This window comes from Neolamprologus multifasciatus, chromosome 19, assembly GCF_963576455.1.
Source record: "Neolamprologus multifasciatus chromosome 19, fNeoMul1.2, whole genome shotgun sequence".
Classification (NCBI taxonomy): Eukaryota; Metazoa; Chordata; class Actinopteri; order Cichliformes; family Cichlidae; genus Neolamprologus; species Neolamprologus multifasciatus.
Window position 1 is genome coordinate 6,762,411 of NC_140457.1, and position 24,911 is coordinate 6,787,321.

Here is a 24,911-nt window from a genome sequence, read left to right on the forward strand (position 1 = left end):
GCGTCCTTAGTCCTTCTGCATGAGGAGGCTAGTGCACTTCTGACCCTGTGGTACTCACAGATGGGCTCTAAGACCTTGTCAACATAGTTGCAGAATTGATAGTAGGCATAAAAAATAAAAATAATCAAAACTGCCTTTTATTTAGCTCAGACTGATAGCTGTTTCCTCCTCAGAGTACTCTTCTCCCACAGTCCAAACCCAAGTCTGTTAGGTTAACTGGTAATGAAAAACTGGACACAGGTGGAGAAGTGTGAGTGCGAGATTGTATGCCTCTCGGTGTTAGCCCTGGGATACCACCTGCACCATGGGAAGCATGATATTGCACTGGTTAGCATTGTTCCCTCACAGCAAGACTGGAACCTTCATGTGTACCACTGTGCCTCCCTGTGCTGCCTCCCACAGTCCAAAGGCATTAGGTTAATGGATAAACGCCTTAGTTGAAGGTAGATAAAGTGCATAAAATACTGTATGATTGCATGGTGATTTGTGCCTTGTGGTTTTTGTAGCACTTTGAGTGGTAAATAAGACTAGAAAAACACTATACAAGTGCCAGTCCAATTCCACGTCCAGCATGTAACCTGCCTCTCACATCCTTCCAGCTCCAGCCTGTATAATACATTTGAGTGTTTTACCATGATGCTAGGGTTCCTATTTTGTTACATCATCAAAGCACCCATAAAGCAAGATCTGAGTTGTTCTTATTGAGTGACACATTGATTAGTTTGTGGCTTCTCTCTTGCAGACAACTAACATGTTGAGCTGTATGATTATAATGAAATTGCTAGTTTGGTATTTCGTGTGCATATGAATCATTCATCAAAGAGCAGGTTTCAAAGCCCACTCTGAACAAGATGTGATTATCATAAAGCAGAAATTACTGTAGTTTCCCATGGATTGCACTGACTGAGCTGATTACCACTTTGTAGGGCACAAGATCAGAAACCCTCGTGAAAAAAAAAAACAATATAAAGTTAAAATTAGCACAGGACGTGGAAATCTTTACTTTTAGCTAGTGCTTTATGTACACTGAAGTACTTTAACAGAACAAGAGAACAATGCACAATGCTCTCCTGTTGTATCTGAGCTAGCCCACAGTGGCTCTCATTCTTCACTACAAAGGGTTTTCAGCAAATCTCCCAGCAGCCAAATGTAGGGATGAACTATGTAAAAAACACACGCTGACACACAAACACAGCCACACACAAAATATGGCCAAGAATGCTAAACTGAAATATATTCTACATATTCTCCCTAACCGTTAACATGTATGGAGACAACTCTCTTTTCCTCTCTGTGGAGAAGTCTGCTACTGCAAACAGTTGACAGGCAATGTTTTAAATGTAAAACTACATTAAACAATAGTCACAGTCACCAATCAGTGTTAAACATTTATCGTAGTAATGAATCCTTCTGATCGTAACAAAAATATCACATCTTTATCTCATTAACCTCTTAAGCTTAAAATGGCTTTTGTGGGGGATAAAGGTAAATATGTAGTTAAGGCAACAAGTCTGTGTTAACCTTACTTAACAACTGTTTAGAGCCACACAATTAATCAAATTTTAATGACAATCACACTTTGGTACTATGGAAGAGGATTAGGGCCACTGGAAAAAAAGGTGGGCACCTATTTTTTTTGTGTCCCTTTTCCAGAATTCTAAGAAAAAAAGTCTTGCCCTAATCCTACAACTAAATGAGCATGATCAAACACTATTAAAATCACATCCTCCACCGAACAGAATGCAAAGCAAAAGCTAATCAAGCACTCCCTAAATCAACAACTGATCATTTGCCCACATGTGCCAGTCATTGCTGTTCTCTTCACCCTTCAGTTTGAAGTTTCCTGGATGTAGTATGGATGGTAACACTACATTAAAAGGCTGGTATGAAACATGAATCAAATGTCTGGCACATGAGAAGGTGAAGCCCTTGTCCCTTGTAGCGGATCATCATTCGCTGTTTTGAAGTACTTTGAATTTAAGACAAGTGATGTTAACCAATAATGACTCATGGGCAGAGCGCTGTAGAGTTGTGTCTGTGTTGCAACTAAGTTATTCAACCGCTTGAAAATACCCCAAACTACACTATAATTAATGCATGAAGGCCAAGAAAAACAATGCAGTGGTTGCTAATGTGACTCATCCAATATCATCTTAGACGTGCTGCTGCACAGCATGTCTACATATCCATCCAGCTCACAAGGGTGCAACTGCTTTCTGTTTGGCCAAAGATATGCATGCAGTAAACACAGTGAGTAATGAAGGATTCAAAAAAAAAAACTATATGAATAACAGACTAAAGATATGTTATCCCTTTATGCAGTTTTTCTAAAGTGGCAATACCATCAAAGTATGCAAAAGCACACAGGGGAAACTGGCGAGGGATCTCACAGCTGTCAAGTATTGTGCTTCCAGTTTAATTCACATCCATCATGCAGGTACAATAAATAGAATGAAAGACTATATTTAGCTTCCAAGAGATGCACTTGGGTCAGGTGAATAAACACATCATTTGTCTGCAAAGAAGTGTTAATTAACAGAAATGTGGCACAATATAAACACAGTAAATGGACTGGTTCTTACATAGCGCTCTTCTACTCTACTGTAGCACTCAAAGACCATTACATGAAAGCAGGCCCCTATTGTTTTAATTTTGTGTTAGATTTCGGTGCATTCATTGCAGATCCTGTGAATTCAGGTGGACCAAATTTTATTTCGATGCAAATAATGGTTTAAAAATGGTTACAAATTCCTTTAATTTTCCTTTATAATGGAAAGCAAAGACCTTTGTGTGCAGGAAAAAATCATGTTAGGACATTGACCAAATCTCTAAAACAATTACTACCTACAAAAGTAAAATGTATGGCAGAATATACTATGATATCATACAGTATACCATGTAAAAGTACCTTAATCACTGCACATCACACACTGTGCAGTATCTTAGTACTCAGTTCCAATGTAGCAATTTTGTTTCAAAAAGTAATTAACAACAAATCTAGCAACCTTCTGAACAACCCCGTTAGCTACTTTCATGATACTTTCAGCACTACTATAATGCAAGCACAACATCCTGCTTTACGCGCACATCCTGGATTGTGATTAGGAAAGAGGAATTTAACACTACTACAGACCAGCAGTTCATAAGTGGGTTGAAAATGATCACTGGATTGTTCTTTTATTTCAGTCAATACTTCTTACTTGTTTCATTTTTGAGAAAACAGAAACATTAAGATCAGAGCAGCTCCATTGGCAGTTTAGCTTTATTAGAGAGTAGAAAATATCTATAGAAACAGACCATAGTACATAAGCCAAATCATGCCATAACTGATTTTCATTTAACAGCTCTTTGACGCCTGGTTTGTATAAAAGCTGTTTTGTTAAATTTAACTGGGTTGGAACTCACACATTTCTGCTTTTTATTTTTCTTTCTATTTCCCCCCCCTATAGAAACTATGACTGCATATAAACTAGAATGTTTTAACTCAGGTCCACATTGCAGAGACTACTCAAATCACCAAATCACTTATGGGATGGGATGCATTAGAGTAAAACAAGCATTTATAAAGAACAATAACTGCTTTTAGGCCACTTTGCTCAGAACTAGTTTGAACCAGTCAACTCATGAATCATGAAAAGTAGGCAGTAGATTGAGTTGCTGGTACCTTCCTGTGTTCTTGTCCCTAACTGCTCACTAATCAATCAACTGTAGCGACAGCAGCCGATACAACACTGGTTGCAACAGAGTAAGCAGGCACACTGAACAAAGACAGAGATGCTGGTTTGCTCTTCCTCCAGTAGACACGACTAGTTATCTGATCATATTTTTTGAATGTACAGTGTTGTGAAAAAGTATTTGCTCCCTCCCTGATTTCTTATTTTTTTTGCATATCTGTCACACTTAAATGTTTCAGATCATCATCATAACCAGAGTAAATAGAGAATGCAATCTTTAAACGATAGCTTCATTTACTCAATTCAATTTCAATCACTAGCCGCACCCAGGCCTGATTACTGCCAGAGCGGTGAATCAAGAAATCACTTAAACTTAACTTAACTTAAACTTCATCGGGCGATCGTGGCTCAAGAGTTGGGAGTTCGCCTTGTAACCGGAAGGTTGCCGGTTCGAGCCCCGGCTTGGACAGTCTCGGTCGTTGTGTCCTTGGGCGAGACACTTCACCCGTTGCCTACTGGTGGTGGTCAGAGGGCCCGGTGGCGCCAGTGTCCGGCAGCCTCGCCTCTGTCAGTGCGCCCCAGGGTGGCTGTGGCTACAATGTAGCTTGCCATCACCAGTGTGTGAATGTGTGTGTGAATGGGTGGATGACTGGATATGTAAAGCGCTTTGGGGTCCTTAGGGACTAGAAAGGCGCTGTATAAATACAGGCCATTTACCATTTAAAAACAACTTGGCAAAGACTGAAAGATCTCAAAAACACATCATGCCGCAATCTGAGGAAACAGCTTAGAAAGGGTTACAAAGCCTTTTCTAAGGCTTTGGGACTACATCAAACCACAGTGCGAGCCATTATCCACAAATGGAGAAAACGTCCAACAGTGGTGAACCTTCCCACCAAAATTATCTCAAGACTGCATCAACGAGTCATCCAGGAGGTCACAAGAAAACCCAGAAAAACAACTAAAGAACTGCAGGCCTTACTTGCCTCAGTTAAGGTCACTGTTTCTGACAACAATAATATAGAAAAAGGGCAAAAATGGTGTCCATCGGACAGTTCTAAAGAGAAAACCACTGCTGACCAAAAACAACACTAATTTTACATTCAAAAAATTTTTACATACAAAAAAAATCTTGATGTTCACCAAAACTTTTGAGAAAATACTCCGTGGACTGACAAAACAGAAGTTTAACTTTTTGCAAGGTTTGCGTCCTGTTACATCTGGCGTACAGCATTATTTTAAAACTGCATTTTGTAGTTACTCTAGTTTTCTTTGCCTAACATTAAAATCAGCTTGATGAGTATAACAAATATGCAAAACAAAGCAATCACAAAGCAGCAAAAACTTTTTCACAGTACTCTAAATAAATTAAATTCACAGTTGTTAAGAATTTAATTCAGCGGATTCATATATAAAAACAGTTGCTCTAATGCATTATAATATACGTTTATCACACTAAACACCAGACATGGGAAATGACCACGTATACTGATTTAAAATGGCCAGTGTGATTCCTCTGTATATCTTTAAGCCTGGTATATGAGAAGATGAGTATCTTTTAAGGGCTTCTGCTTTTTCCAAAAACATGCCATTTCATTCCACACATTTATAATTATCTTTATCCTGGAGCGTTCTTATTTATAGTCTCCAACATTATTGAAGCTAGGAGAGATTTTAATAGCTCTCCTGTCTTTTGTTTTGCAACTAAGAAATAGTGTCACAACAGGGAGGTAAGGAAACATGGGAAAAACAGCATCCCTTATGTTTTTCTGTTGGGTATAACAGTAGTACTGGCAGTGTGTTAGACCATAATCACAGCAGCACTGACTCAATAACATGTGGGTGCAACTCTGTTAGTCCATCTGGGACATTGAACCAGTGACAACTAATTGAAACGCAGCAACCACATATTATACTTTTCATTTTGGTAAATTATTTATGGCATTAACTTGTCATGACACTTTTGATTTGGGCTGCAGCTGACGTACTTGACAATCGGGGAGCAATTTTTTTCTTTCTTTTCCCCAGTTTCAATGAAATTCCCGATAAATCGTTGGCATTTCTGTAAGGGTTATCTTTCCTTTAGTTTTCTAAGTTACCGGTTCAAGAATGTGAAATCACCCAATGAACAACTGCTCTTCTTTCATTGGGTAAAGCAGGAAATCCTTTTAGGTGATCACTGATTTCATCAGACTTTCACATAATTTAACAAACATTTACATGTGTCCAACATGATAGCAGGCATAAGGAGGATCAGAGCAACGTTTTACGAACTGAAATGAGCTGACAGACTAATTTCATTTTAACAGCAAGTTCCAGTGGGAAATTCAGCAGAAGCTATAAACATTATATGGCTGAAGGTACATGCTGGGAAATATGAACTTGTCTTTATTATAGTGCCATTTTGTCAAAGCTGTTGACATCAGGGTATTTCTGAGGCTCCTCTGAACTACCACTGCTAGTGCACCAACACACTTTGTGTGCAATGCCAGCAGCAGAATTTGACACTGATTGACAATAAACTGGAAAATTCATACCTAAATTCATACCGCATACAAAAATACCTGCAATTTTAATTAATGCAAGGTCCTACTGCTACACTAGTCTAACAAGACCTCAAAATAATTGAATATTACTTTGATTATGTAAACGTTTAAAAGTTTACAGTTTTCTTTGTACATAAAGATGCTGAAACTCAAGTATTGGAGCTCTCTGTTGTCACAAAACAAATGAGATAAGGAAGTATCTATGATGAAAAGATAATATGCTACACTTTTAAACTCGCTTCTTGAAACAGCTCCTGTGTTATCCCAATAATTGAGATATTTAATCTGACATCCCTGCATATTTTTAGTCACAAAATATTTTCATACTTTACGACATATCGTGTCAATAAAACTCAATTATAGCAAATTAAAAAAAAATAATGTGCTGCCAAGCAAGACTGTCAAACTCTATACTGCAAGCTATCCATCAAGTGGAAAAAACAAACAAAAAATACATTTTTTTTAAACCCTTAGCTGACTGGCCAGACATTAGCAGTGCCTCTAACTGCAGCAGTGTGAAGCTGCAAATCAAATCCTGCCACACAATTACAACAGACATACAGTCCATCTCTTTTTACCCACTGAAATTTAGCAATATCTTGACTATTTCAAGTGCATTCAACACAAGGCTCCACTAACAAACACAATCCATCAAGAGCAGCCACTGTATAAAAGTGGACATGATTTACCACAGCACCTCCCCACTACCCCCATAATCAGGGCAGGCTTTTAAAAACTGAGACAGGACTCAATAAATTTGGTTGAACTCTTAACCTGCCATCTCTCCTTTCTCACGTTTTAACCAGTTTTTGGTTGCCCTTTCTTTTTATCCAAACTCACATGCACATCTCACTTTTTTCAGCTTCCTCTTGACACCAGCAGTCTCTCACTTTCAACACAAAATCTGACTATTACTTGCTCTTTACTCTGACTGACTCTCCACCACTACAGGACAGCTACAACCAGTAAATCATCTCTGCTGTCTCTGAACAGTTTGTTTGTCACCTTGACATTTCTTCAGTGGACCTTTGTCTAAGTGGGTGTCCCACACACCCTTCTAACCACTTTAAAACATGCTTACTCTGTGCTGAGTCTTGTTTCCCACCTTTAAAACACATTAACCTTTTTCAAAGAAACCATCCAGCCCTTTTGCAATATTTGCATGCTGAGTCGCACTGATAGTGTAGACTACTACAGTTTTCAGGGCAATATACAACATGTAACAACTGATAAAAAGACAGCCCCAACAATTAGTCTGTTTGCTCCACAATTTGAGTTCAAACTCTGAATCCATTAGCATTAGAAACAAAGTTCAACTGTGTGTTTTATAAGGTACTCTCCCACTCATAGCAACTTATATCACAAAGGGCATATTTGTGATCACGTGTCCATTTTTAAAATAAAAACAGTGATCAGTTAAATTAGGATACAAGACTGAAAAGGTTAAGATAAGCAAAGGAACATTTTCTACATATAGACTAACTGGGTGGGCCATCCTGGTATTATGATGGGATGGCTGCCCACATATATTTTGTGATTCATTTTTATTTTTTTGAACCATCCGAGAGAATATGGCAATAATATGAGCCAATGGCCTCTGTATAAGTTTAAATCTAGCTCTGGTCTTTCTGACTGCCATTTCACTATTGGCAAGCTGGTCAGTTTACTTTTGTTTCAGTCCTCTATATCAGCCATCTCCAGTTCTTGAACTACAACTGGCAATGATGATGCTTGTTCTGTATTGGAGATGAGCTGCAAACTTGACCGGCACTCTAACCAAAAGCTGCAACAGGTGGAGAGCTACTGCTGCTAAAATGCTGAACTCACTGAGGCTGCAGAACAGTGACAACAGTCACCAGCTGCAGAATTATCCAAACACAGGATGATAAAGTTCCTGGAGAGGCAGCTGATTACTGTCAATTACATGTATCCTGAAGCAAAACAGTACAAACAGGTAGAGAAGAATATGCATTTTTCTTTCCAACTTTGCCTAGAAGGCGTACACCCTGCAGTTGCCTCTTCAGCTATGTTTCAGGAGTGCTATAATGAAGGTGCCAGCAGGGGGACTGTAAGGGCTCTGTTTAACAAACAAGATTGCTGATGTACCCATCTTTTTGCTCTGTTTACCACTGGGGCCTCCCACCTTTCTTTGTTCTCCTTGCCAGTTAATATTGTTTTGAAAAAACAGTAATGTATACTTGTATAAAAATAAATTCAGTCATTTCTAAGAAGTACGAAAATCAAAAGAAAGTTATTTTCAGGGGGTCGATTTGTGACTTTAATCAAACGTTCCAGACACTCAACAAGTCTTTTCATTAATTACTTAATTAGCACAAATATTTTAGCTGTGCTTAAATGACTGGTAAACGTTTTTTTTTTTCTAATGATAAATTACCCTTTTAATATGAAAAGTGAGAATGAGCCTCTGGACATCTGCAAAGATATTGAATCAAAATTTATGAATTATTTGGAGAGAATTAATTGAAACTCCTCTAATCAGTCTTTTACTGGAAATATTTTAATCTAAAACAAATGTACTTTCCTTTAAAAAAAACACGGACATTTCAAAGAGATGCCAAACGTTTGAGTAGTGGTGTATTTACAGAATACTAAATGGAATAATTAGCAATGGCATTTCTTTTAACCCTCTCAGGCTCAAATTAAACTTTTTGTTGCTAATTCACAACCAAGTCCTGCAGTGGTACTTCTGAGTAAAAAACACTCAAAAAATATGTATGTGGGGTAATCAGATTGTTAGTTTTTAACTGTTGCAAATCTGCAATGCCTGCCTTGAGAGGGTTAAATACAAAGCTTGCGTGAGTAATGCATTTATGATCCGTATAGTCAATTGAACTGATTGCAGGCTCACAACGGCCTTTGCTTGCTACTGAATTTATGCAGCAAATCCACACTTCCTTACAGCATGCTGTAAGTGATATTTAATGGAGAGTTTTTGAGTTAGTGCAATCATTTAATAGGTAGGTTGACCGTTGGAGCAGTCTCTCTAGAGTCTCTCTTATTCTTTTCACGGTGTGACTGCTCCGTTGCTGCACCTGTTTAAACTTGCAGCATGCCTTCACTCTGTATCAAATATTAATGCAAACATTCGTTTCACATGGTGACATTCTCACAGTCTGGGTCTGTCATTTGGTCTGGTTTGTGCTGCATTCTTGCTGATCTGAGTGGGGAGTATGTCTGATGTCTGTCAGGGGAGAAGAGGTTCTGCTAAAGCAGCTGAAGGGATTTGGGAGACACAGCAAATGTGATTGTGTGGGAGAATGTGTGTGTTTGTTGTTGACATACTCTGATGTTAATGGATCCTTTTGCAAATTTGCATGTCGCCGTATTTGCATGTTTGAAAGCCATTTCCGGAAACTGTTTTTGTGATATGTGATATTTGTGGGCAGGACTTCAAAACACCAACTAAGATCTTCAACTCCAATAAGTTCTATATTTAGTTAGCTTATAATTAAGGAGCTGCAAGGCAGAGAAAGAGCATGCAAAACTTAAATCAGGGCAGGATTGCAGGTATTGTACACAATTTAAAACATTCCCGCAAATCTAGCCCTATAATACGGGAAATTCCCAAACACAATTACACAGATCTAATAATGTTCAGCCTAATGTTTTCACTGGTGTTGAATGACTGTCCAGAAGTGCTGCAGAGGTGGGCTGACATCTGACCTACACAACCACAGCATGCTCTCTCTCCATCTCTCTCTCTCTACAAGACTTAAGTGCCCTCTACTTCACAAACTCTTTGTGGCACACACAGACAGTCTTAAAAGATGGGAACTTAAAGATATTAAAAAACGGGTTGGTAGCTAAAATGTAAATCTACATCAATCGAAGAGAAAATCGCTCAGAAAAACTATATGCACCAGCCACTAGAAGGACCAGGAGTGCAAGTGGTTAACATTAAAAATGTTAATCCTGTGACAGGTAATGCTAATGTTTGTGAAGGTGAAACAACAGGCCAAAAGCCCAAAGACATGTTTGAAAAAGTCCGTCTCTAAAAATAATGCACTTTCACAGTTTACGCTGAATGTTCACAGACAAACACGTACTGTAAATCTTGAGCAGAATTTCAGGAAAACGTTGACAGAGTTTGCTTTCACCAATATGGTAGCATTTTTCGCTTGTGGCCTTCATCTGAGCATCCAAGGACAGTAATATCTATGGTAACTAGCTCTCACTATATCTTTAGCTTGAACTAAACAGCGAAGTGAGCTGCTCATTTTGTTAGGTATAACATGCTAGAGCAGATGAGACGGAGGGCAGTGAAAGAACAGAGTGTACAGTGGGGAAAAGCTAGTCAGGGCAGAAATTACATCTTTTAGTTTGGAAAAAAAAATTCAATCTAGGGCACAATTAACACTACGCAAGACATGTAGTTAAGCTCACAACTATTATCTGTCCCTAAAATGTAAAAATGCTTCCATTTGGAAAACATTTAGAGGAGAATTCCCCCAATTTTAAAGTATAAATTTCAAATAAAATTGAATAAAAAAGCAGCCTGTGGCAATTATCTTCTAATCTAATTGACATAATATAATAACAACATCCCATGAAATGTGAACCAGCACAAAGACAAGTGTCACCCTTGACCTGTGTGTTTTTACTTACCAGCCACTTTATTAGGAGAATCTCACTAATACTGACTTGGTGTCTCTTCAGAACACCTTAATTCTTTGTGGCACAGAAGATTTTTGCACATAATTACATTATAGCATGACCACCAAATGCTGAAGGTGCTCTACTAAATTGAGATCAAGTCACGGTGAGGTGACTGAACATGACATGTGACAAGTGTCATGTTCCAGAAACCAGTTTCAGGTGATCTCGGCTTTGTGAAATGACGCCTTATCCTGCTGAAACAGTCATCAGAAGATGGGTACACAGTGGTCATAAAGGGAATGGCAGGGTCAGCAATTACACTCAGGGTAGGGTGTGGTGTTGTGGTATACCGATGAGTATACACATTAGCATCTTATCCAACGCAGCTGTAAAAGGAAGAGTTTTGTGCTTTGTCTGTGCCTTCTTCAGAAACGAGGTGTATTACCTTTAGGAGGAAAAGATTCAAAAACGGATGCGTATTCCTGCTGCCATTCCATAACCTGAAAATTCACTGGGGGTGTCAAATAGATCTCTATAATTCATATATAGGCCAGCATTTTCTGTCCAATCAACAAGTCAAGTCCACATGAAAGTCAACAGATATTTGGATGGATGGATGGATGCATGCCAAAACACAATTTAATGCTTCTATGCCTTAGTGCTATTGCCTTCTCTGTCTCCCTCTCTTGAACCATCTGGCTGATACAAATACATATATAACACATACACCACTACACATGTGAATCGAACACACACCACACCCATAAAGCCTAAACTCACTGGACACAATATTAGCTCTTACTTGCTAGTACTGGGCTGGCCCCCCTTTTTACTTTCAGAACTGCCTCAGTTCTTAATGGCATAGATTCAACAAGGTGCTGAAAACATTCCTCCTAGATTGTAGTACATTTTGACATAACAGCACATAATTGCTGCAGATTTGTTGGCTGAGCATCCGTGATTTGAACCTCCTGCTCCACCATACCCCAAAGATGCTCTTATGGCCTGATATCACAGGGCATTTGAGTACAGTGAACTCATTATCAGCAGCAATCAGAAAAAAGTTGTGTGGAGATAAAGGGATGGACAAGGCATTTAAATGATGCTCAGTTGCTACTAAGGGAAAGTGTGCCAAAAGATATCTCCCACTCTATCACACCACCTGAACAGCTGGTACAAGGCACATCCATGCTTTCATGCTGATGACCCTAACAAATGTCCCAGCAGGAACTGAAACTCATCAAACCAGGCAGAATTTCCGCACCATTTTGATCCCTGCTTTGATATGGTGTACTTAAAGTGCTCATCGACTGTGTTATGTTTGTAGACGAAAAAGAAAACATTTCATCAAGACGTTAAGGATGATTCTTACCAACCAAGACATGACGATTTAGGAGGTATTAGCTAAAGCAACAAGTCACCAACATGAGTATAGCAAAAGTATGGGCACGAGAGGGGATTCTCAATGTAACAAAAACAACTACCATGACAGGTACCTCATACGTGCAACTGCAAAAGAAGCGCATAGACAGCAGAGCAGTGTTTTGTTTTGTTGTTGTTTTTACCAGTGACGTAAGCTGATGGCGCCTCATGTTTCCAGACGAAGAGAGAAAAAACTAGAAGAAAACTTTTTAGACTTGATTCTATTTTCTATGCTACTCTAGTGCTTCTGAGCACCTTATATCAGAAAAACAAGCGCCATGCTTTTAGCTCGCTTTAGCAGCCACAGGGCCTGATGAGACGCTTTGAGTCACGTGACTGCGCAGCGCTCCAGTATCCATACCAAGAGAATTTAGGCAGCCTTAATCTTACCTTATTATTACTGTAACTTTGGTTTATCGTTACATTCTTGCCTGTAGTGCTATTTTATTTGCTTTTTTTTATTTCTGAATTTTTTCATTCTGAATTTATTTTTTTTTAGCTTAATTGTTTTTACGTTCTGGGCTTTACGGTGTGTTTGTCTTGCTCCTTTCACACTTTCATAAGAAATTATTACAGATGTTAAAGTGCAAACATTAACTGTATTTATTTCATATATACAGTTAAAGGTGAAAATGCCAGTTTGCATGAAGATCGTGGTCATTTTTTTTTCAGTTTATTGAATTTTTGAAAATAATTAAATAATTTCTTCTCTGCTAATGAGCTGCTCAGAGGCTTTTAGTGCAGCTTCCACAACCACACGAAAATATTTGGATTGGTGACATTTGCGGGATGGGTTTTCAGTCCTCATTTGTATGTCGTATGTTGTTGATATCATGCAGAGCAAGCCAGGCAGACTTAAAACCCTCCCCTGGTTGTCAGTGAAGGTGGGAATGACACATGTCTTTACTTCTGATCATAAAGAAAACAAACTAATAAAAACATAATAGAAATTAATTCTGGATATAGCAATCATGTAAGTTAAATTGGTGTCCCTTGTGTCCCTGACATCATCAGGGGAAGTTAAGCTGATGTGCAGCTTTCAGCCCATATCTCTGTGTCGGCATGTCTGGCTAATCTAGCTGAATAGTGCATCTCTTGGTCTGTCTGTGCCTTGCTTGTTTGCCATCCACTTCAAATGCTGTGTTCTGTGACTTTGTGCCTGATTAAAGTGAGACTGGAATACAGCTACTTATTACATTTCATAAACCCCAAAAAGCAATGCTGTTTTCTGAGCTGCAGCTTGCAAAAAGATAATTGCATTGTGTGCAGATGTGCATTCATATAAGCATGCACGGCATAAAACTGCAGCTTTCCATGCATGTAAGCGCAGTCATGTGTACAGTTTTGTCTTGAGTCTGCACAGACATTAAGTGAATACCTGATTATCAAAGTGCCTTCTCTGAAGGGAAAATAGTATAATTAGCGTTTCATGATTAATACAGACCATGTATCACACCTCGCTGGTGGAAGTAACCAAAAATATTAGCTGTGTCACAATCTAGGAAATGCTCCCTTTGTTAGATCAGAGGGTTATTTCAGTCTTTACAATTCTCTATTGATCTATAATTCCATTACCTTCTCCAAGAACTCTAGAAGAGTTGTGTGTTGTGTAAAAAGGTCTTTTCATATGTGCATGTGTGTGCGTGTCTCTGTTTGTTAATCTCTTCCACAGCCTCCTTGCTATCGATCAGTCCCGCGGCCTACGGCACTGTGCCTCTCATATTAACATTGAGTGAATACTGAGCTAAAATGATGTGGCTGCCATGGTTGTCGGGGCACAGCTGCCCCTGTATAAACTCCCCCATTAATGTCAACTGCTGTCTAAAAAACAGACATTCCAATTTTTCTGAAGGAAAAAAAAAATAGAATTGAAAAACAAAAGGCTTATCTGTCAGTGGTAACAACAGAATTACTTTCAATCATAATTAAAATATAAGTGTGGTTTGGTATCTGCATAGCAAAGCTGTTAGCCGAAGATCTTTGGGGTTCTCACAGACGGCTAATACCAATGCTCAAATGAAACAGAAAGAGTAGAGCTTTGTGCACGCATAGCAATTATTATTGATGAAAACTATGCATTTGTGTGTACACAAAGGAAAAACGCATGCTGTGTCCAGAAAATAGCAAAATGAGAACTTGCAATCCACACAAACAACAGGAGGCGTAAACCATGCAGTCCTGTCCAGACACACTGTGTTGTTTAAATGGTGTCCTGCTATTTCTCTAATTCCTGTGGTACCCCTCCACCCACCTGCTGGTCAGGCGCCGTGTGCAGTAACTCATCACAGAAGAGACGAGGCAGGGTGAAACACAATTACCTTGCCTCCATCTGTCTGCACGTGAGATTCTCTCTCTGTAGCTGCACACAAACACAAAAAGCAGCCACTGTCCCTATTATAACATACACAGCTACACGCACACATATCATCACCCATGGAGATACAACTGCCTTCCAATATTTGTCTCTTTTCTCTCTGCCTCTTGTCACTCTGCAGATTCAGGGTGTCCCATGCCATTGCCATCATGCTGACCCCACTCGAAGCAATCTGCACCACGTCCCACATCTCTCTCTCTCTCTTCCTCTAAAACCCCATCACCAACATCAGACAAATCACTGCACCTGGCTGCTGATAGAGTACGGACTGAGGCTGTAATCCAGGTGTCACCAAGGGTGAACATGTTTGTTTAACTTGATTTAAGGGTGCATTCGGGTGAAGGGTGGTGACCCTATCAAACACCTGTGGCTGTAGTTGATTTCTGCTTGTTTTCCACAGATTCGCTTGCAAATTTGCACTATATAAAAAAACCCAAACTGACAGTTTTCCAAGTGTTACACAGAGTCAATTGAATCAAGGCTGTGTTAAAATAGTCCATAAACAGCATAGCACTAAAAAAACAGTTTTTGTGATTATGCTTGCAGCAGTTATCACCTCATTAAGCAGGCTAGAGGTTTGTGTTGCTGTTTTTTTCTTCTTTTCTTAGCTGCAAATCAATAAGAAACTCTTGCGTTAAGAATAATATCCTCTCTTTCAATGAGAGGCTTATTTGATTTACAGAATGTGTAAAGTTTTTGCTGTTTAACCCTTTATTGACCAACCCTTCATATTTACCTGTAAAATGGGCCCGCCGATGGGCCCATGGTCAATAAAGGAGGACATCGTTGAATTAAATCCTTTCCTCCTTCATTATTCATTCCGACTTGTTATCAGTTTGTTGGTCATTATATGTACATGTAATCGTTTTATTACAAATGAAAAGTCACTATAAAGACGGACATAGATCATTTTTACTTTTGAAAAGTTCCCTTGAGCTGTTTAAAAAAATGAATTATTTGCATTCCTTTAGGAATTGATTATAAAATGAGTCAGCATATTAACACCATGAATTCTTTTTTATAACATCATATTTCCTACTCTTGGCACTCTGTAAAATGTGTGCCTGTGCATTTTGCTCCTCTCTCTCGTTTCGCTATATGCTAACTGCATTACACAAATGCTGCAGTAATGAGCAGTTTCACAGCTACCTCTATAAAAGCCACTTTTTCATACAGGTTTAAAGTCACATGAAAGCATGAAATTACATTGTAAACCCCAATTTAAACCCAGTGCTCAGCAGTTTGAATATGAATGCTTTGCACGAGGGATAATTGTATTCTTTTGTGAAATATTTGGGTACATTTTTTAATAATAAGAGAACACTGGGTTTGTAAAATGCCACAAAAGGTCCATGTGTTTGATCAATATCCCTCACGTAGCTTTAGAGCTGTTAACATGGAAAAGGGTTAAATGAGCCTTGAATATAACATTTCTACTCATGCTGGTACATGAGGCGTCACACCAGAGCTTCTCTTAAACAGGGCTTTAGTGAATAAAACAAAGGCGTCACAGGCATCCTTTGATCAATTTCTTCACATGTGCCCTGAATGGGGATATTTCCAGAAGAAGACTGCCTATGATTAAATGTCTATCTACAGTATATGGCGGCATTTGTGTGTCTAAGAGAAAGATTAAGCCTGCATATTTGTGTCTTTGATGTGGATGCTTATGTACAAGTGACCTAATACATCAATCAGACGCTGACATTAGCAATACTGACAAGCTGTCAGAGACAAATCCAGCGGGATTCCTCTCGTTCCCCAAAGCACAGTGGATGTGACACTGGGCTGAGACTGGAGAGTTGAGGTGGTGGTGGTGGTGGTGTTGGGGGAGGGGGGGGGGGTAAGTGTAAAATCTCCTTGCCCAAGGGTACAACCTCCAAAGATCAATATCTGTGAAAATTGATGACAAATTGTTCTGAAAAGGAACAGAGTGTATGTGAGTGTAGTGGCCTTGAGAAAACAGTCAGGTGGAAGATGAACAGCAGCTCCCCCTGATGGATAATAATCACTGCTGAATTACAAAACATTAAATCCATATGAATTCAGTTAAACCTGAAAATCAAACCTCCAAATAAATGTAAGCAGTCTCTTAATAGTACTTAAGCTGTAAAATTTATCAGACAAAAATACAACATGTATTTTAAAAAAAAATTCTATTTCACTATGATTCAACTTATTGAATCAAATGTTTCTCTAAACACATACATATCCAAGCAGACTCTTAAGCACTGATGGTAAAACGTATTCTATTCCTTTACTCAAGCAGAAATAGCAAACTTCAATATAAAGCTGTTTAGTAATGAGTACAGGAAATTTTCTGAGGGTTATAGGATTATTATGAATGATGCGTTAATGTGGGAGGCTAGCGCCAATTTTCAGTCCAGAAATTCTAAAACCAAATTTTGCAACACATAAAAAAGACTCCATACAGTAATAAAAGTTACAGTAATAGTACTTCGAATATACAGTACTATTGATTGCTGGTCTTGAGCAAAAGTTCAACAAGGTTTCTTAAAGTTTTTTTTTTTTTAAACACTGGCTGCTTTTTCACTCATTTTCAGTCCAGTCCTTGCACCTGATCATTTCCCCAGTATTTCTAGTTGATTAAGTCATTTAAGACTGACAGCCTGTCACAAAAAGCAGACCATTTATTGCAATTTCTAGTCTATGAAAAGCCTCATCAGATGTGGTGTCAGTGGAAGGATTGCAGTTAAGGAACAGCTCTTCAGAAAGGGAAACAGTAAATACCAACTAGAAAGCATCTGATTGCCAATTACATTTTCAACATGATGATGAACCTCTATATAGAGTCAATAGAGTAAAAGCATACCTGGAACAGACCTCAGCATTATTGAAGCAGAGTGGGATCATCTTTGCAGAGAATGGAACAAAAGCCAACCAAACTCCAAACAAAAGATTTGAATGTCCTTCAAGAATCCTGGAGAACGATTCCTGAAAACCACTTAAAGAAATTACAAGAAAGCTGCCCAAGAGAGTTCCACCTGTCTTGAAGGATGATGGTGGTCATGACAAATATTGGCTTTCAAGCTTGTTATAATTGTACTATTTTTTTCTTATATACTTTATTTCAATAAATTAATGCACCTTTTATCATTTTTCCTAACAAAATCTAAAGATTGAGGGGGTAACTCAAGACTCTTGCACAATACTGTAATCATTTACATTAAAAAGATTGTTTGTTTACAGGGGAAATATATGCCATAGTAAAACTTACATAAATTCAAGTATTTTGAACATAAATGATTTAGTGACAGAAAAGAATGATTTTTTTAGCCTTTTAGTATAAAAATAAGTTATGTCTGAAGTATTGATTACACATCATCTTAAACTTGACCCCAGAAATGGAGTGACCGCATTTTACAAAAAGTACTTCTTACTCTATTTTAGTATCACTTTATAGCATTTTGTTTGTAATAACTTCATATCTACAGAAAAGCCAATAACTATAGTTAGTGAATAAAGTACAGGGTGGGCCATTTATATGGCTACACCGTAATACCATGGGAATGGTTGGTGATATTAAAGTCCTGTTTGTGGCACATTAGTATATGTGAGGGGGCAATCTCCTCAAGATGGGTGGTGACCATGGTGGCCATTTAGAAGTCGGCCATCTTGGATACAACTTTTGTTTTTTTCAATAGGAAGAGGGCCATGTGACACATCAAACTTATTGGTAATGTCACAAGAAAAACAATGGTGTGCTTGGTTTCAACATAACTTTATTCTTTCATGAGTTATTTACAAGTTTCTGAACACTTATAAAATGTGTTCAATGTGCTGCCCATTGTGTTGGATTGTCAATGCAACCCTCTTCTCCCACTCTTCACACACTGATAGCAATCTGATCTGGGTCATCCTCGTTGAGATGCTGCAGTAGCTGGAGTTTGTAAGGGTGCCATTTGTGAGTAGCTAATATCTGCCGAAGGGATGTTTGACTAATGCCACTCTCCAGTGACATGCGGCTCTTGCTACGCTGTGGGCTCTTGCTGAAGGAAGCTAGGACAGCCACTGATGTTTCTTCATTAGTGACAGTTTTCTTGCGTCCACATTTTGGCAGATCCAACACTGAACCAGTTTCACAAAACTTAGCAAGCAGTTTGCTAACTGTAGCATGGGAGATGGGTGGTCTCGTAGGGTGTCTTGCATTGAAATCACCAGATATCAACACAATTTCGATCCGCTCCTCATGTGTTAACCTCTTTGACATGTCAAAGGCTGTGAACAAAGAGAAACTTGTAAATAACTCATGAAAGAATAAAGTTACGTTGAAACCAAGCACACCATTGTTTTTCTTGTGACATTACCAATAAGTTTTATGTGTCACATGGCCCTCTTTCTATTGAGAAAACAAAAGTTTTATCCAAGATGGCCGACTTCTAAATGGCCACCATGGTCACCACCCATCTTGAGGAGTTTGCCCCCTCACATATACTAATGTGCCACAAACAGGACTTTAATATCACCAACCATTCCCATTTTATTACCGTGTATCCATATAAATGGCCCACTCTGTAGAATACATCTGCTATGCCTTTGCTATTTTTTTTTGTTTCAGTACAGAACAATACTTGCACTAAATAATATGCACTACATAATAATCTAGCACAGGAGATAAAAATTAGCCCTCGTCTAATATCTTAAAATAAAGGATTCTGTTTTTTTCTTGTGTAGAATAATATTTAAGTGCTGGATGTGAAAAATGCTAACTTAGATTTGCAGATCACATTAAATTACATATTTATACGTTTTTGATTTACTATTGGAGGAAATGGAAGATTCATAGTCTTTATTGTCTCAGTTGTTGTTACTACTGTTTTTTGGGGGTGTTTTTCTTCATTTTCTTTAGCTTTTGAAATGTTGCACAGAGGCTTGTGCTGGAGGTAGTAACCAGAAACAGGTAATTCAGCTGTTTGTGTGTGTGACAGTTGGTTTTGTATATAGCAAAATGGATACTGCCTTTGAAGAATGCTATTCACTGATAGTTTTGAACTTTAGATGAAAACCTGATAGAACCCAGTCTGAATTTTCTTCAAAGCATTAGCATTCAATTTCTGCAAAATGTGCAATCCCCCCCCCCCTTTTTTTTTTTGACCACAGACATCTTTTCCACTACAGACTTCCAGCTTGTATTTATGTTCGGGCAGCAGCCATAAAACCTCCACCCCGTCCTTGCACACCTTGGACCCAGTGATGCGTTTGATGGGTGCTGCCTTCAGTCTGACATTATTTGGCTCATTCTTCATCTTTTTCTGCTCTCCTTCTGCTCATAGCAAACACAGCTTGAGTACGTGCAGATATTTGAGAGACTGTGCAGGACTAAGAAAAGTGGAGTAAAGAACCATGTGTGTAAGCATGCATGTGTGAATGTCAGTCAAAGTCAGGGGGAGTTTAAGTATCTGGGTGTGTGAAAGCATATTTGTACATTTATCTCTTTGCAAATAAAGTATCAGAGATATTTTTCACCCAATGCAAACTGACCTAAAGAGTGACAAGTGTCCTTCTCTGCTTTCTCTAGACTGAGGGGACAGTTAAAATAACCAGGACACACTCTGACAGCACACATAAACTATCAGCTCTTACCTTAAAAAAGCAAAACAATACTGAAACCATCCACAGCTGAGAATCTAATTCTGAATGGCACTCCTGATCAAGCGCCACATTCTTAGTTCTTCTCCTCGGGCGGCAATTTTCATTGGATTGCTGTCAACAAAAGAAAAGATGCTCTGTGTGTTTGAGTGATGGACCAGTGCATCTGCAGCACAATGGAAAGGACAGCAAATTGAAATCAGGTAATCACAGACATTGGTAGTCTGTTCTATGACTCATACCCGAGAGACCAAAGTGGACAAATGAAGTGGAGGACAGGAGAAATAATAATCAAAGGCATTGTCCCTCCCTTTGCTATTAATCTGAAATGGACCTGTTCCAGAGAGGAGTCTATCAGATCAACTGCTTTATTTGTTGCAGTGGGTTGCCTTCCTCAATTCCTTAATTCATGTAGCAATCACTTTGAACTCCACACTCCTCGTCTGTCCTTATTTTTCTGTCACTGTGTGACCACTGCACCAAATTTGACCAATTTATACCTTTTCTTTCCAATCATACACTATGATGTTGTTTCATTCATATTTTTTTGATGTATTAATTTTTTCTTTTAGGAACAGAAAAGTGAACCAGACCCAAGTGCACTGATTAAGGCCATATTGACAACTGAATTACATCCTGATTTAATGGCACAGGGGTTGGCCTTGGTTATGCTGCCTCTCAGATAGAAATCAATTCCCCCTAAAGATTTTTCCTGCCCATTATTTTCTCACTTCTTCTCTTTCACCAACGAATTGCAGCTTTCTTTCTTTTTTTTTTTTTTAAGACATCAGTCTCCAGGCATGAGGCCATTTCCCCAACTAAAGGGCATTGAAGGTTGAGTCATATAATTGTAGATTTGTCTTAGAAACAGAGGGAGACAGCATATGAATCACTTTTATGGCCCCTGGTGTGCATGAACCATTGTCGCTACAGCTGCTATAATATCTTGTCATTCACACAACGGTGAATGCCACTGCACTGCTGCCACTTTGGTGGGAGTGCTTCCATGTTCCAAGGGGAGAAAATGATGACATCCCTCCTTGCAGTAATGATAACATTTAGAACCCAGAACACGACGAAGTTGGGTGAAAGACTGTCAGCCTGGTAGCCATTGACAGTCAGCGGCTGTCACAGAGAGAGGGCAAAATGCCAGGACGTCTGATGCCTTGCTATATGCCACTCCCGGCCTGACAGCTGCCAGCCGGCCCCACAAGCCAGGCAATAGCGAGGAGGGAAAAACGACGGGGAAACGTCGTCTTTGAGGTGAACTGCCATGTCAGGGCCCAGGATGGTGACAAGGTAGGTGTGAACGAATACTCGTCAACACAATATCCACTGGAAAGGAATGCTCATTGGGAGGAAAATGCTATGGAACAGCCTCAGCGCATCTCATACTGTGCCATACATATATTTTTCATCTGAAGACAGCAACCACACAGATACATAAAAAAAAGGCATTCCATTAAAGTGTAATCACTGATCTTTTATGACATGACTCAACATGCCTGGCTGTAGGGCAAGAAACTTTCGTTTAAAGCAGCAATCAAAGTTTTTCATTTGAATATATTTTTCTTAGGTCATAATCAAATGAGGTACACAGCGGTTGGTTTGTTCTGTGGTTCACTAATGCAAGAACGATTTATTCAGAAATGTGTTTGTGGCAATATTCCAGAAAAAAAAGTTGCATTAAGTTACTGGAACACACCACAATGGGTTAACATTTTGAATTAGGATCACTTTAGTTCAGACAACTTTAAAAGAGGACAAGCTGGAATTATGTTGCAAAGTGGCTTGCACAGAAAGCAGTAAACATACGCAGGGTAATGAAATGTACATAACATGTCCTATATGGGATCTGACAAATGGACATTCAAGAAAGTTAAGCGGATTTGGGCTAACATTTAAATCAACTAATATAAGCCAATACACCTGAGCTGACAATGTCTCCTGTGTAGCTAATGCTAAACTCAGTCTTACTGTTAAAATATGAGTTGACTTGTGACCTGTTTACAGAAAATGCAGTGTGTTTGTAAGTGATCCTAGAACTTAAATTTATTGATCTTTAAAATGAAGAACAGGCAGTAGTGTCCATACTTTCAATTTCCCAGCAATGTAACCAACTCCGTTGCTGTTGCCGTCTGCAGACTAATTCCAGCAACATAAGATGAGATCACCATTTTTCACAGATTAATGGAAAAAATGTAAATTATTGCCTGATAGTAGCTTGGTGCCCCAGAAATCCTCCACAGGATTTATTAGCTAAAGTTAACTAGACATGTTTCTAAATCAACCAGGAGTGAAATCTTTGAGACTGCTGCTTTAAACTCCTTCAGTTGTTGGATTGACAGAGGGTAAATGGTAGCGCTATTAGCACTCTGGGAACATTGAAGACCCTAATGCTCAGAATGAGAAAGGGTAAATAGTTGGACCTGGGTGTCAAAGAGTCTCTAAGGGATGCTTTCAGACTCACTAGACCATCTCTGAAAGCAATCAAAATCAATATTCTCTCACAAGCTCTTGTGAAGGCATGACTTTAAAGAGGAAACAGAAAAACAAAAGATCTTCTCTTCTGTGTGCTTCACACAATAAAAATATCTCCATAAACCCCATAAACAGCGCAGACTGTCAACAGTTACTTTGCAAAACCATGTGTGATCTATTTTCATAATTTGTCAAGAACAGTCTCTGACAATAAAACACACATTTTTCAAAGTAGTGGATGAGGGACTATTAGATTCTGTATTCCTCTGAGTGCAATGTAGAGATTACATTATGGAAATAAATTACATTATGGCAAATGAAAGAAACCACTTTTACTGCACTATATGTGAGACAGCACATAATACAGAAAACTGAAAATATAAATTGCCCTTCCTTTGTTGAATCCCACTATCCTCATTTACTAATCCACGTGCCATCTACCTTTTTAACACATTTGTCCTGCAGCAGCTCTGAGCCTCCATCGGGTCAGCTGAAGCATAATAAAACACGCGGATGTCCTTCTGTGAGGCCGTGCTTATTTTTCTCCCTTTGCCCGATTCATCATTTTATCTCACTGTGTTTTCAGGGCGTGGCACATCTATTCCAAAATCTGTGCATGTCAAGGTTTCACTGCTTCTCAAGAGTGTGTAGATTCACTGAATGCATTATAATGAGGCAAAAAGAGCATTTAAACCAGAACAAGAGCACGTTGAGCATGCAATTTTTAAAATCTATTCAATGACAGAACTGCCAGTTAATTAAAACACAAGATGGTTAGCTATACAGCTATTTAATGGTTACACAGCTATGTTATTTTCCTCCACATGATGAACAACAAGGTTTTAAACACTTGTTAAAGTTTATGATGGCTAAAAATGATATTAATAACCATCAGTATTGATATTGATAGCTTTTGTCACCTAGCTGTAATCATGCATGGCATGTAAATTTATTAGATTTTCCCTTATGATTTGGTTAAAAAAAAATGCACAGTAACATAATCACGGCATTCATTTAAAATCAAAACTGAATAAATAAATAAATAAATAGGATATGATAGGATAGGCCTTTGTTGTCATTGTACGTGTACAACAAAATTATGGGTGCTCCACGACAACTGTGCAGGACTAAAGTATAAATAGCAAGATAGCAGGAATATATATATATATATATATATATATATATATATACAGTGGGGCAAAAAAGTATTTAGTCAGCCACCGATTGTGCAAGTTCCCCCACTTAAAATGATGACAGAGGTCAGTAATTTGCACCAGAGGTACACTTCAACTGTGAGAGACAGAATGTGAAAAAAAAATCCATGAATTCACATGGTAGGATTTGTAAAGAATTTATTCGTAAATCAGGGTGGAAAATAAGTATTTCCAATCTGCCCCTATTTTGAATGGTATATTTCTATTTTAAGTGTCATGATGCAAGTTGTCATTACACCCACAATTCTGAGGCATCGACAGAGAAGAAGTTGTTCTTATTCTGTGGGAAAAGAGAAAAATGCCAGCAGCCGACAATAATTTGCTGGCAAACACAATGCATTGTCTGGTTCACATGTTGTGAAATCTGTTTGGGCGCATGATTTCTATCCACTGTGCTTGCAAAGCTGGCTGTTAAAACAACATGCAGATGCAGAGCATCACAATTTTCTAAATGGATAATTTACAAGCTCACATACTTTCTCATGAACCAACTATCGTCTGTAATTTACACATGTAAATTATGTACTGCACATACAAAACGCTGGCAAATATCCATGTACTACTGTGGCACCAAATGCTTATCCAGCAGCAAGAATCACTCACTATAAGAGCATAGAACATTTATCCCACCAGTGACACATTAAAACAATCACAGATTCTGTTTGAAGAAAACTCCTCCAGGACAACTCGCAACATTCCTCCCTTTGTGTATTTAAATCAAGCTAAGTGTTTATTGAAGCATGCCCAACTAACTTCCTGCTGCCCTTGGCAGCTGCAGTACTATCCCTTGGCGAGAAGTGAGCACACAATCCAGCACTCCCGATACTGCTATGCCACATCCCCAGCCGCCAGGTTCTCAGCTAGTCCTAGCTCCCACTATCTGGATGTCTTTTGAAGCAAGGACAGAGTCCACAGACTCCATGGCGGAGACCAAATCCCAAGTTAGAATCAGAAGGTAAAGAGGTCCTGCTGT

The 24,911-nt window shown here is 38.8% G+C and overlaps 1 protein-coding gene across 5 annotated transcripts in view; it reads right to left on the reverse strand.

Annotated features, from left to right (window-relative positions):
- The window catches only part of alk (ALK receptor tyrosine kinase), a 395,764-nt gene that overhangs the window by 255,280 nt on the left and 115,573 nt on the right, over window positions 1-24,911 (reverse strand). The gene's annotated exons all lie outside the window — the stretch shown is intronic.